We start from the raw sequence: 15,000 nt of genomic DNA, 5'->3' as shown, positions 1-15,000 counted from the left end.
TTAAAGCAATCTAGTTGATCTATTAGTCCAATGAACTTTCATACTGAATTAGACAAACGTGCATCAAGGTATTCTTGCACGTTCACAAGAAGGAGACATACATGTGTTCACAGTGACCTTGAAGTTCAACATTTGACCTTTGATCTCCAAAATATGATTATTTCATCTTTGAGTCGAATTGAACACTCATACTGTACAAGGTTTGAAGCCTGTGCCTCAAGGAGTTCTTATATTGCGTTCACGAGATCAGGACAGACAGATGTATGTACTTAAACCCAAACAGACAATTGGAAAATACAAGGGCTCTCTGGCCACTGGAGTGGAAGCAAACAAAAATGTATCAGATTCAAATTATTCAAGCATGAGGATAAGTATAAAAACTTCAGTCAGAATGGAACTTTTGTATTTTAAGTAATAAGAACTGCACGGTCACCCTACAAGAAGCATGACCGTTAATTACCCTCGGTTTGAAGGACACTCTCTTAATCTTTCAAGGTCTTGTTTTATATTGTAATATCTTTAGCTGATAGTCAGGGATTCCAGACTTCAAGGTCTAAAGTGCGCTTCCACAACATCAAAAACTAAAACATTCACTTCACAGAAGATCAACTCTCATAGCAGATGCACAGCCCTGCAAGACAACTGACTTTAAGCCTCTGAGAGGCTTTTTTATCAAACTGCTTCCCACCCTCTCAGAAGACTGAGAGGACGTTTTGAGGAGTCCAGCATCAACAGAACAGCAGCAGACTAGGGCTGTGTTGTCTATCTAACACACTCTGATAGGGATGAGAACACATTGTATGTGTGGCCAACATATCAGTATGTGTGTGATGGAGTACCGTCTCTGCAGTTGAGTTTGCACACTGACTGCCATACCACCAGGCCTGGCTCTTTGCAGTCAAGCTGCAGGTTTAGTGCCCAGGAAACCCAGGTTCAAGACCGGGTGGGGTCACTACTCTGTCCTTTCGCTACAATGTGTTCTCTTCATTTCTGTTGTCAGATGATGAGGTCTGGTTTGCATCATTAATTCCTTTCTTGGTTTTGTTGTGCTATTATGACACACACACACACACACACACACACACACACACACACACACACACACACACACACACACACACACACACACACACACACACACACACACACACACACACACACACACACACACACACACACACACACACACACACACACACACACACACACACACATACATACACTCCAGACCAGGGCATATGAGCTTCCCATGTGTCTGTCCCTCTGTCCTGTGGAGAGTAACTTTGTCGGAATCTTTTATTAAAAACTCCCTCAGTGCCACACACACACACACACACACACACACACACACACACACACACACACACAATTATGGTTACACTCCTAAAGGCAGCTTTATTAAAATTGAAACTTCCTGTGTGTGTGTGACGTGTGTGTGTGTGATGTGTGTGTGTGGCACTGTGTGTGAGTTCTCAGTACCATCTGGTGTGGTTTGGTTGGGCCTTGTAGTATTGCGGAAGTCTGTGGACTAGTGTGTGTATGTGTTTGTGTCTGTGTTTGTGCACATGTGTGTATGTCTGTGTTTGTGCATGTGTGTGTGTGTGTTTGTGTCTGTGTGTCTGTGCGTGTGTGTGTGTGTGTGTGTGCGTGTGTGTGTGTGTGTGTGTGTGTGTGTGTCTAACTTTGTAGCTGTGCTTTATTTAGCACTAAACATCCCTCTCAGGAGGAAGGCTGGTGGTTATGTCGGGAGAAGATGGCCACAGTTTGGCATCCGCACCACACCACTGATGCCCACTGAGTAACCTAGCCGGGCACTGCGCCAGGACTCTGATGCCCAGGCTATGCCAACAACAAAACATGATTTCGCCAGTACTGGCACAGCACACGACCACGTGAATCCAAGTGGGTAGAACTAAGCTTGGCAGGGTGGTTTTGGACAGATCATTCACACTCAGTCAAAGACACACTTTATTTCACGCTAGGTATCAGCTGCGCACTAGTGAGCGCACAAGCACACGAGTACACACTCTTCCTTGCCCACGGGTTAACAGGCCGTAATTAATTCTGGAAACACGACACAGGCTGACACTGGCCTCTGTTGTCTTTGACTCACTCATTGGTTGGTCATTGTTTTCGACTTGGCAACTCATTGCCTATAGCAGAGGTCAGTAAAAATTCCTCACATGCCTCCATCTCTTTCTTTCTTTCTTTCTTTCTTGCTTTCTTTCTCTCTCTTTCTCTCTGTGAGTGTTTGTCCTGTTCACATGCTGGGAGGGTTACGTAACCCATGCCGGGTAGTAATTTCGCAAATGAGAATCCTGACTGTTCGCATTCTGCCCTCTCGAGCCGACTCCTGTGAGTATCGCGGCGAAGGGAAATGCAAGTGGAAAAAAACAATCACATCCGGCTGCATGGAGCATAAACCACACAACAGCTAATCACGTTAGATGGGAGGAAAAACAACAGGCTCCACTGCCAGTATTGGGAAGAAAAGGCTAAGATGACAAAACAGCTCCCCACGCCGTGTCTTAGTAACAGTCACAAGACACAAAATGTACTCGTTATGTAATATCAAGAATGATCAAAACAAGGGTTGACACATTGCACAGAAACGTGAGAAAAAAACAAAAAAAACAAACACACACGTACAAAAATCAGAATCAAGATTTTCGTTTTTGCCCGAGGCCAAGAAGGGTGAGGTCGTAATGCCAGGCCTGAGACGGGCACAGCTAGGGTACCTGCGCCAGGCATGACAGCTGGTGCCTGGGTCAAATTCTCATTGCTATGGAAACGCCAGTCTTGCCCTGGAGGGATATTAGCCTAATTTAGCGATGGGAAGATTTTGTCAACGTAAACAAGGTAAATCAAACTAATGAAATATCAATCATACCAGACGAGGCAGCTAATAAAAGGTCTATTTCCGTGTTCAGAAAAAAATAGATCTAGAGAGAGAGAAATCTGTCCTTCTATGTACACTGACACACACACACACACACACACACACACACACACACACACACACACACACACACACACACACACACACACACACACACTGGTGTATGCTTGCCTGCTTGCTTTCCTTATTATATCCTCCCCTGTAGATGTGTGTGACAAGAGAGGAACAGAACAAAGAGAATATATGAAACGGCAATAAGGGTGTGCAAAATATGTATTCTAAAGAGAAGACTCTCTCTCTTTGTCTTTCAATCATACACACACACACACACACACTCTCTCTCTCTCTCTCTCTCTCTCTCTCTTTCAAACACACAAACAGCCACACAACCATAGCCCCACACACACACACACACACACACACACACTCACACACACTCTCTCTGATCACTCTGCCCTGTGTGTTTGAAGTGGCATTATGCATTCCGTTCACTGCCCATCTCCCGATGCCAGCAGCCTGGTACCAGCCTGTGTGCTTCCTCATTCTTCTCACTCGGGCGCTGGCACATCAGGCCCTTCTAGAACACTCCGCATGACATGCCACCAATGTGGAGCCGGGAGAGCTACAGCTCAGCCATTGTGATGGGTCAAGTTCAAAAGCCCTTTATGTTCACTTGTTCTGTCTCTCCTCTTCTTCCTCTCCTCCTGCCCCCCCCTCTCTCTCTCTCTCGTCCTCCACCTCTCCATCTCTCTCCGTTCTCTCTTGATCTGCCTGGCTGTACGTATCCATTTTTTCCCCTCTCTTTTCACAGGCATGACTCATCCAAACTGAACCTAAACTTTGCCGCTCGTCTCTGAACCCGTTCCGAGAGCGTAGTCTCACTTGAATAAGTTCTCTCTTTTTTTTCTGAAGTACGCAGGCTTGTGTTGTGTGTGTGTGTGTACCAGAAAAGGGTTTTCTGGGGGAAAGCCCACGGGTAGGCTCATTTCATGTGTATATTTTTTGATGCGGGGAGCTGAGATGCGATCTCGGTCTGATGTTTGTGCTCTGTCACTCCTATGGCATCACTCTGTGGAGGAGAGGGGAGGGAGGAGGATGGGGGGGTCGGGTAGGGGGGGTACAGCGTGATAGAGTGTCAGGATACCAGGGGGAAAAACGGCTTGGCAGAGGCAATAAAATCAATGAGCCTTCTCTACCCCCCCCTCTCTTTCCCTCTGCCTCATCCACTGCAGTCATTCTTTATCTCTCCATCCTTGTCCTCTCTTTCTCTTCAATTATCCTCTTTTAATCCCTCCATCCCTCCCTCTCTCTCTCTCTCTCTCTTTCTGGTACTAGCAGAACTCTTTCCTCTTCTCTCTCTCGCTCTCTTTTAAGTCCTGTTTTCTCCCACTCACTTTCCATCGTTTAGCCAGACAGGATTATGAAGCTGCTGATCCATCCATCAACATCCCACAGCATTATCATTATCATTAGGAGCCTGTCTGCTCCGACACCCACCCAAGTCATAGATCACTGCAGACTGAACTAAATTTAAAGCACTAAATTCTGCTTGTCCTTACAAACCCCCCCCATCCACGTCCCCCAGGCAATCAGGGAATTCAAACACACTGAAAATGAGGGGAAAGAGAGATGAGAGAGGAGTAGGAACGAGAGAGAGAGAGAGAGAGAGAGAGAGAGAGAGAGAGAGAGAGAGAGAGAGAGGGGTGGATGGAGAGCAAGAAAAACTGTTGACTCATTCTGTAGTGTTGGATTTGCATATTTAGTTTTAAAATATGCACTTTGCTTTGGTGCAGATCCATTCTATGGCCCAGGGCGTATTCTTTCCCCAGCCAGTGAGGTTCGTCTAAATTGGACTGAGAGAGGTTGAAGAGCTAGCCCTCATAAACATGGAGGTCACACAGCACCCAGTGCCCAGCCTTTAACCCCTTATGTGGAGGCGGCCGGCTACAACCGTCTGGAGTCTGGCAGAGAGGCTACACCAGCCACGTAACTGAAAACGCTCCGTTTTGCAGTAAAATTTGTTTTAGAAGACTGGTCTATTTTTTGTGTAAATACTTGTCGCTATCATGGTGTAGCCAGTCCCATTGATTATAGAAGCAGCTCATTGTTGCAGTTGACACTCCTTGAGCAAAATGTTTCAGTTATGTGTCCAGTGTAGTCTCCTGATGAGGCTTAGATGCCTGATGATCTCAAGCTGAGAAATAAGAGACCCATCGAGAGAGCACAACATCATTCAACTATTAACTTCTTCTCCTCACCACAACATTCCTCTTTTTCTCATTCCAGACAGAATGTGACAATAAGTAACCCCCCCTTAATGACTCAAGCTTTAAACAAATCGATTGAAGTTTCCGCATACCACCTGATCAGCCAAGGGAGAGAGGAGGAGAGAGAGAGAGAGAAAGAGAGAGAGAGAGAGAGAGAGAGAGAGAGAGAGAGAGAGAGAGAGAGGGAGAGAGAGAGAGATAGAGGGAGAGAGAGAGAGATGGTGACCTGCCGTGGCACACTGTGGTGACCCTTCTTCACCTCTGCCTGCTCTGTTTATTTATCATCAATCTCCTCCTCCTTCTGTTTCTCCACTCCCTCGTTCCTGAGTTCCTCCGGTTCAGAAGAAAGGGCGAGGTGCCAACAGCCTGACATACACTGGCACTGACCGAATGCACCATACCTGGACTGCACCGTCTCTTTGGATGACTATTTAATTAACACATATAAAATGTAAATATCTATTTTCCGGTCCCCCTCCGAACACAGCAGAAAGACCTTAGTAATTGCTATATACTGAAGAATTTGGGGAGGATGATATTTTCTGATAATGCTTTTCTAGAATCGCTAGACATGTACATATACACATGAACACACACACACACACACACACACACACACACACACACACACACACACATATGCTCACACTAACACAAACGCCAACATAAACACAAACACAAACACACACACACGTTGTATATCCCCGGAGCAGGCCATGGGAGTTTTAAGTCGGAGTGAAGAACCGTCTGCTCTGCTGTAGCCTGGAGTTGTCATTTATTCGACATCTGCCCATGGCTCAAGTTTCAAAACCACATACTCAACTCTCACTCACTCACTCACTCACACTCACACACAAACACACACATACACTGTTGTGTGTCTGCATGTCACCCTGTTATTATGGTCCTGAGACTGAAGCATAGTTTTGTCAATTTACATAATAAACGGCGTAAAAGACAATAGAGGATAGATTCGGTCGAGTCGATGGTAAACAACGCGGCGCAGGGGCTGACACCAGACATGGAGATGCAGCGTGTCTTCTGGCTGACGTGTGGGAGGAACAGTCAGAACATCAACCAGAGCTCAGCATGATTTTAACCTCCACTCCCACATCAATCCACTCTCTCTCTCTCTCTCTCTCTCTCACTCTCTCTCTCTCTCTCTCTCACTCTGTCTGTCTGTCTGTCTGTCTGTCTCTGTCTGTCTCTGTCTGTCTCTTTGTGTCTCTGTCTGTCCTGTGATCTCAGACACATGGAAACATACCAAAAAGACATCTGGGTTTGAAAGCTAATAAATCATGTATGTGGAGTGACAGCTGTAATGTGATATGCTTGTTATTGATTTAGCTTATTAGGTAGACATATGGGTGTTTTTGGTTGGGGGGGATACATAGGGAACGGGGATGTGTGTGTGTGTGTGTGTGTGTGTGTGTGTGTGTGTGTGTGTGTGTGTGTGTGTGTGTGTCTAGAGTGAGATCTCAGTAATGACTTGAGCCTTGATCCACTCAGCCTTCCCTTGAGAGAAGAGAGGGGGGGAGTCATTCAATTAGTCTCATTCCACCTGAACAAAAGGGTTTCCTTTCACTTGTTCTCTACAGCCTTTCTTCACACACACACACACACACACACACACACACACACACACACACACACACACACACACACACACACACACACACACACACACATGTACTTGAAGTTTAATTCAATACTGTGTGAAGGATAACTGGATAAGCATGTGCTCATGCATGTCTGTGTCTAACAAAACCCATACTCCAAGACATACACACTACAATACTACAACAAAGATTCTCTCACATGAATAAACAATCTAGTTTTGTCACAATATAAGTATTTGTCATCTGTTTTACAGATAACAGATGAACTCTCCTTTGAAATACTTTGCTAGGACTTTCAGGAAGGGCCACGGTGGCAACAATGCTTCAGGTCAATCACACACCTCTCTCCCACTAATCCGTCTCCTCTTATCCTCCTCAGTCCTCGGTCCCTCATCAGTGTGTCAGGGACTCGCCAGCCTAATTAGGGTCACGGTCAGAACAGAGGAGTTGGACTGAGGGGGATATGGGAGGTCACAGACACACACACACACACACACACACACTCTCTCTCTCTCTCTCTCTCTCTCTCTCTCTCTCTCTCTCTCTCTCTCTCTACACACACACACACACACACACACACACACACACACACACACACACACACACACACAAGCCACGTGGCGTTCCATTGCTGCGGAGGAAACAACAGGCTTAAGGCCCTTGGAGGTGATTGTTTGAACCCAGATTATGGCACCTCAGATTACTGAAGCGTGGCGGAGGGCCTAGACACATCCTTTCATTTCTCGCCTCTGCAGTTGGGAGGGTCAAACGGGGGACAGGGGACTCAGAAACAGGCAAACACACACACACACACACACACACACACACACACACACACACACACACACACACACACACCAACAACAACAACAGCAACACATAACAATACACAACAACAACAACAACAACAACACACACGCACACACGCACACACACACACACACATCTAGAAGATGAGAGAAGAAGGTCAGCATTGCAAAAATAAATAAATTATAACTAAATAACAACCTGTGGTCTGAGTGCTGTGTGTGGTGCAGAGTTCTGTGGGATGCTGCTGCATTCCTCTGTCCAGCCTTGTCCTCTCTTCACCTCTTCCCTCACTCCATTTTTTCCTCTCCATGCGTTCTTCTCGCTCTCCTCCCACCCTTTCATTTCCTACCCATTCTTCTCCTCTCAAGCCTGCTCTTTCCTCCTCTTCTATCCCTAAGGCTCTCTGTCTGTCTGTCTCCTTCCCTCTCTCCCTCCCTCCCTCTCTCCCTCCCTCCATCCATGCGCTCCTCTCCAATCTGTTCATTCAGTGTTTCTGCTCCACGAGAGAGTAAATGAGGGGGAGTGAGTGCAGACTATCAGATTTCTCCTGAGATGTGTGAAACTAGAGTCACACACACACACACACACACACACACACACACACACACACACACACACACACACACACACACACACACAATTAGCCTTAAACCCTCTCTCTCTTTCTTTTCACACAAACAAATATTCACACACACACACACACACACACACACACACACACACACACACACACACATACACAATTAGTCTAACACCCTCTCTCTCTCTCTTTTCACACAAACACATTTATTCTCTCTTTCTCTCACACTCTATCTCTCTCTCTCTCTCTCACACACACACACACACACACACCTTGTGGTTTGTGTAAGTTGAGAGCAACACAGCACACCTCCTGCTAGGACAAAAGATGGCAGCCACGCGGGGGGAAAAAAACACAAACTCAGGACTTCCGGGGAGACACAATAGCTGTATGTCACGCGTCCCCATGGCGATGACTATTTGTTCCAATCTCACTGCATGTGGTGAGTGTCTCCCTACGCAATGTGAGTGATATATTGTTACAGATGGTGTCTGTTTAGAGCGCCATGTTGCGAGAAAAATACTAATGGAGTTGAAAGTAAGTTGTCACAAAGTAAATAGAGAGTAAATAATCTGTCTCTCACTTTTGAAAAATGCAATCTAATTTTGGACTGTGCAAGGCAACAGAGTGTTTGCCAAACACTGATGCAAAGCAGACTAGTTCTGGACTATTTCTAAAATCAAAACAAAATATTACATTGGCAGTTTAAAATGTCAGTGCTAGAAAGTCCATTTTTAAAGCATATAAAAATATATTGGAAAGCCTTAAAATGTGTCACTGGATACTACAGTCTCTTGGGGCTGATGGTTTAAGTTGCATAAGCTTTCCTGTGGATAAGGCCAAACACCATTTGTAAAGGCATCCTATGTGAGTTTTTACCACAATATAACAGTTTCAAAGTCATTTTGAAAACAAACTTCTAATGGGAAGAATGGAGCAACTTCCAGAGCCGTAGCTTATCCGTCTACAGAGAACCAACCTTTCAACATTGCTCTCCTCCGACCTGGAGAAACACAAATTGCTTTCTGGCAATTGTGCAATAGCCTATATGAAACTTCTGTAATATTTCACCCTTGCACTGCACTGTGAGATGCTTCCTACAACAGTATGCACTCGTTTCTGATGCCTCCCTAGTCCCTACAGAAGAGGAGGCAGGTACACTTGCAAGCATACTAGTGCATGGGATTGCTGATTACAATGACCATGAGGCCAAAGCTCCGTGTGTAGTGTGAGTTAGAACAAAAGTCTGCCCTCTCTCAAAGCGCTCCTTCATCCTCAGCTACGGATACTAATGGCCTCACAGGTTAATGGCTTTCGCTTCTATATTGTTCTTTCCTCTCCCTCTCTCTCTCTCTCTCTCCTCCATCACAGTCTACATGCTTTCATCTGACACTCGGGGAACAAAGTTCAAAGCCCTCGACTCACGGGAGCGTGACTGATCAGGCCTGTAGGCTAGAGGATTAGGTAAATGATCATGTCTGAGAAAAGCTTGGACCTGTGTGCATGTGTGTGTTGTGTGTGAGGTGTGTGTGTGTGTGCGTGCACGCTTGTGTCTGGTTTTGGCTAAAAATGGTACCACATCTTATAATATGACATTGAAATTAATAACATTTGTCCATCTGATAATGCTGTTTCCTGTTTAATGAAAAAATCTGTCCTGAATGTTGAAAGAAATCCGTTTATCACTGGAGGTTATTATAGGAGTGAAAGCCAAATGTCTCATATTGCCAAGATTCTATGGGAAGAGGTGTGCATCAGTTATAATTACAGCTAACCATGTCCAGAGGAATTTATGCGGATATCATGCGGTCTGCAACCCTGACGTTTTATAAGAGCAAAAACACAACTCTTTCCAATGCAAGCAACCTAATGCCAAACAAAAGACAGTTAAACACCTAAGCTCTCTTTTTAATCTCTATACAAAGGTTGGACAACTTTCTTAGATGTGGTGATTCGCTCCGCTACCCCACCCCCTCTAGCCTACCTCTCTCCCATTTCCCAGGCATCCAAAATTGCTGCAGCGCTGCTGCTACAGTCGGGAAGAATGGCATGACAGGCAGTCGTGGACGCTACCAAAATCGACTACACGGGGAGGAATAGTGTGCTTCCTTTAAAGTATTCTCACAGTTTCGCTTGTGCTGTTTTGTAGACCACGTCCGAAAATAGAGACAGTTGTTTTTCTTTTAGTTATTTTCAAAGTTCCTGAATGGAAATGTATGCTAGATTTTCACACATTTGTAACGACCCCTTTCGTGGACTGAACCATACACTCTCCTAGTTCCACATGTATCCCTACTTGTTACAGTTCTCCGGGATAGGCGTTCGCTTACAGAGACGATGTATTCTAGACCGAGCCTATAACGGAGCGCTTGAAAACATAAAGAAAGGGATTTACGCATAACTTTTAAAGGTTTACGTGGATTACAAATCGCTTTGGGAGTTGGAAGGTTGTGGTGCCTAATTAAAGGTGAGTTTTTTGAATCCATGCCGTTTTCGAAACGTCTTTGTTATCCGCACTGGCCACCAACAGACCCGTGTAGTAGATAGGCTCTGTGCGGGATCAGACAATTGGCCAACTTTTTAGGGCAACGATTACCACCCCCACCACTGGATTTGATCGTCTGAAATCAGAGGAACATATTTGTAACCGACACTAATGACAATCCCTTCCCTTTACACACGTGTTGTAGTGTTTTATGTCAGGTTAACTTTCTGTCGTTATTGAAAGGTTAACAGTCATGCGATGCGGGATATCAGAAGTCGCACATAGTTGAGTGGTCCCACCGCCACCACAGCGGGGGATTGTTTTGATTCTTTACGTACCGGCTGTTGGAAATGGGATTGATGTGGTTGGAATTTTACTATCAGTGACAGGAATGTTTGAATTTCGGTCGTGTTGTGAGTTGGTTTTATAGGTAGGCCTAATGCTCGTGATTTTGAAAAATTCCATGCGACACGTCGTCCCGGAGTATTATTCTCCGAGACGAAGTTGTCGCCTCATCAGCAAAGGCATTTTAACAACTGGCCGAGAAACAAATAGGCTCTCGTAGAGCTAGGTTGTTGTTCTAAACTCCAGCCATATGAATATAGCGAGTGTTTGGCTTTATCTATCAATCTGAACGTTACATTTCCTTTGGAATTACCTAAATTCTTGGGTCATTGTTGTGGGTCTCTGCTATGATAGCCTACCGAATCCAGCTGTAGTGGGGCGACATCAGAAAAGGGGCTTCAGTCTATGTGCTGTAGGCCAGTGCTTGATGTGCTGAAGTTGGATGAAGTTGCGCGCTACGAATGTCTCTTCCGCTGCATCACGGCTCTGTTTTTGGGTCCTTGGAGGAGTCACGCTGTCTTTTAAATTAGCCCCCCAGTATTTCTGTGCACTGGAATGGAATCTGGCGTATTATTATTAGCAGGAAAAGCAACTGCTTGTTCCCAAATAACTGCAATAACCGTAAAGGTTGCAGACGGATTAACGCGCATACCGCGACATGTAGACGCCTATGGTCATACTGAGTCAGGTTACAATGGCTTATAAAGGGAAATGAACAAAATAGATGAATTGGCTTTGAGAAAATTGGTTCGTAACGAATGTCATTTCGAGTTAATGACCAGTGTATGCGGCTGTTACAATAGGAAAGGCTAGACAATGTCCGCTTAAATCACTGCATGCAAACAGTTAAGACGAGGAAATAGTTTGAAGGATAGTGGTTTGCGTATGCAAGTTCGTGGTAATGGGGCTGTAGCCTATTGGAGTGTTCAAAATATGTACTAAGATATTCTCACATTCATGTTTACCATAACATTACTCAAACAGAATACAACCCAGGTCGTTGGACAACGTATTACTCTTGTCAAAGTTTATGACTTTGCCTAAATAGCTTATAGCCGGAGGCGATGGTTGGGTCAACGCTCAGACCGAAGTGTCTTCAGGATTCAGGAATGCTTGCAATTTCCTCCGCGCGGTTTGTGTTTAATATTAGCGCTGCGTTATCGCCAAGCAAATGTTGGAGACGGAGACGTGTACTTCGTGATGCTAATGTAAGCTATTGCATTAAGTGGTTTTGTAACTCTTCAAAGTCCACATTAACAAGGGAGATGAGTTAAGATGGAGAGATATAGTTGTACATGTGATTGCGTAATAACGAGATGTGATGACTGCTGATTCACATTTTGATCTTACCGGATGAAAGTGTGTCATGCTGGAATAATTTCCGCCAAATGAAGCCAGGGTTTGCCGCGCCTGATCTTAAGGTGGGAGGGGGCTGCGGTTTGGACGGGTGTGTTGGCTGCTCTGCACGTTTCTGCGGTTTTTTAATGCTTCTCAATCGAGACAGAGGTCTGTGTGATCTTCCCTGGGTGAGTTTGTGTCTCAGTCTTTAGGCGCTATGGTACCCTCCTGAAGGTGTAACTGTTCCTGGAACAGTGTGTCAGGTATTTCTGTGTGAGTGGATGGGTCAGGAAGTGCCCGAGGACTGTAAAAGTGTGAGGGTGTCTGCTTCATTAGTCACCGTCCATCATAAGTGGTCACTGTCTGGAATCTGGATCTTAAGTAATTGAGACAGACAGAGCAATAATAGGTAATGTCTAGAAGTGGACTGAAGGGAAAGGAATGAACAAAAGAAGTGTCCCCCAGCAAATTAGCTAAAAGATGCTTGTACACACACACACACACACACACACACCTAAAAACTCAAACTCACACTGTGTTGACACTGTGTGATTGGGTACTTATGAATCTGTTTTGGTGTATGTAACTGCTTGCATAGTGTACCAGTCCCTCTTTAATTAAAGTAATGTGGATTAAAAAGAAAGCGTTCAAATCAATATAAGACCAGAGTGAGCTTCTTTTACCATTCTTTGAGTGATGCAGAAAAGGCTCAGTGAAGAAGTTTCTGTCTGCAGACACTGCACCGTAATGATCACCAGTTTTGTTTGTCTCCTTGTAGCAGTGTGTGTGTGTGTGTGTGTGTGTGTGTGTGTGTGTGTGTGTGTGTGTGCGCCCTTTCAGTTCTAAAGACACTCTGTAATTACTCTGATTACATACCGAGCTAAAAAGAACATTTGAACTCTTGCTATTGCAGTCAGTATACACACACTACATAGACACTCACACTAAAAACATTTAAGATATACCAAGACATTGAAAGAAGACAGCGAATTGTACACAAAGAGAAGCATTCTCATGCTTGACCTCCCAACCTTGGAGTGCCTTGCGGCTTAAGCTTGCATCTGCAGCATGTATCTTTTGAACACACACTGCACACACACACTGCACACACACACACACACACACACACACATGGAGGTCTGTGGATCAGGTAGTTCACACTGTGTATGTGTGTGTGTGTGTGTGTGTGTGTGTGTGTGTGTGTGTGTGTGTGTGTGTGTGTGTGTGTGTGTGTGTTTGCATGTGTGTGCGTACTCCTCTTTATGGCTGGCCCACAGGCATGGGACCTTCTGAGTGCTCCCTCTCTCTCTTTCTCTCTCTCTCTCTCTCCCCCTCCCTTCCCGCATTACTCCTTTTCTCTCCTCTTTTCTGCTCTGTGTGTTCTTTCTTTCTTTTCGTCTCCCATGTAGTGCTGTGCCTGCTTCTCTCCCTCTCTGAAATACTCCGCCTCAGGCACCTGTGATTCCTATCAGTGAGAGAGAGGGCAAGAAAAAAGGGATGAAGACAAAAGAAAAGAGGAGAGAGCTGGAAGTGGAGGCCATCAAAGAGATATATGGAAATGGCTTGGGTTGGAGGGGAGGGGGGGGCAACCCAGACATGGAGTGAGAAACAGGCGGTTGTGGAGACTGTTGTAGTGGGGAGTGTGTGTGGCTTGTGCTTTGCATTAGGCTACATGAGGAGTGTGTTATCTGCGGAGATAAGCATGCACACATGCCGGGGCCACATGGCTCTTGAGGAATAACCTGTTTCAGCATGGCTGTGTGTGTGTGTGTGTGTGTGTTTGGTTGTGGAAGTGTGTAATTAGATCTTTGAAGTTAATCTGTTTAAACCGTGACCCTTCACTGCGGGCCATCAACTCTCAGGTTAAATTGAAGGCACGGGCTGATTCTGAACTTAGGTTCCTCGGGCCCCAGGTTTGGGTTGTATGACTCCCTTCTAGTGGTGTGCTGTTTAGGGTAGAGATTCAATTCAGTTCAATTAAGCGTATATATTAATTGATAGATAGATAAAGCTATTAATAAATAGATAATAGATGCTATTTATTAAAGATTTAGGATGGTATCACCTCTAAGGCCTAAACTCTTGTTCAGTTAACATGAGAACACATACATCTGTGTCCTGCAATACAGTATATGTGCTGACAACTTCTGGCAGTTTTAGATTTTAACCTCTCTGAATTTGAGTACCTGAGTTTGTATGTTTAAGTCTTTGCTTGGTTTTTCTTGTTCTCTAACACAGAGTGGATTGGCCAAACATTGGTAAAACCTTTATTACACTATGCTACATTACACTACATTCACTAGAGCCAGGTGATGATGAGTGGTATGCAATCAGGTAACAACCCTTTCCTGCCCAGTGGCTATTGTTTTTGGCTAAGCTAAGATGACTCCCCTCACCCTCCATATGTTTCCAGTTTGGTAGCAGGAGCCAGACCCACTTGCTGGTGAAGCCTGTGTATGTTGATGTTGTTGTTGTTGTTGTTGTTGTTGTTGTTGTTGTTGTTGTTGTTTTGTGTTTTGATGTATGTCAGTGGCTCTCCAGAGAGTTGTTGATCTGACCCTTGTGTGACCTGAGATGATGACCCAGGCAGAGTTGGGGGGGTGGGATGGTGGGGGGGCTCGTCTGGCTGAGTGGCTGTGAGATGGGGAGCCCCCTGT

At 45.1% G+C, this 15,000-nt stretch overlaps 1 protein-coding gene across 2 annotated transcripts in view; it reads left to right on the top strand.

The window, feature by feature from the left end:
• Positions 1-10,314: 10,314 nt before the first annotated feature.
• The window catches only part of frmd6 (FERM domain containing 6), a 30,196-nt gene continuing 25,510 nt past the window's right edge, over positions 10,315-15,000 (top strand). For both annotated transcript variants that reach the window (XM_062522233.1, XM_062522232.1), the window contains exon 1: positions 10,315-10,642. The gene's annotated coding sequence lies outside the window, so the exon portion shown is untranslated. The remainder of the gene's footprint in view (positions 10,643-15,000) is intronic.

This window comes from Sardina pilchardus, chromosome 20 (genome assembly GCF_963854185.1).
Source record: "Sardina pilchardus chromosome 20, fSarPil1.1, whole genome shotgun sequence".
Lineage (NCBI taxonomy): Eukaryota > Metazoa > Chordata > Actinopteri > Clupeiformes > Clupeidae > Sardina > Sardina pilchardus.
Note: the sequence above shows the minus strand (reverse complement) of the source record. Positions and strands in the feature narration are given on the sequence as shown.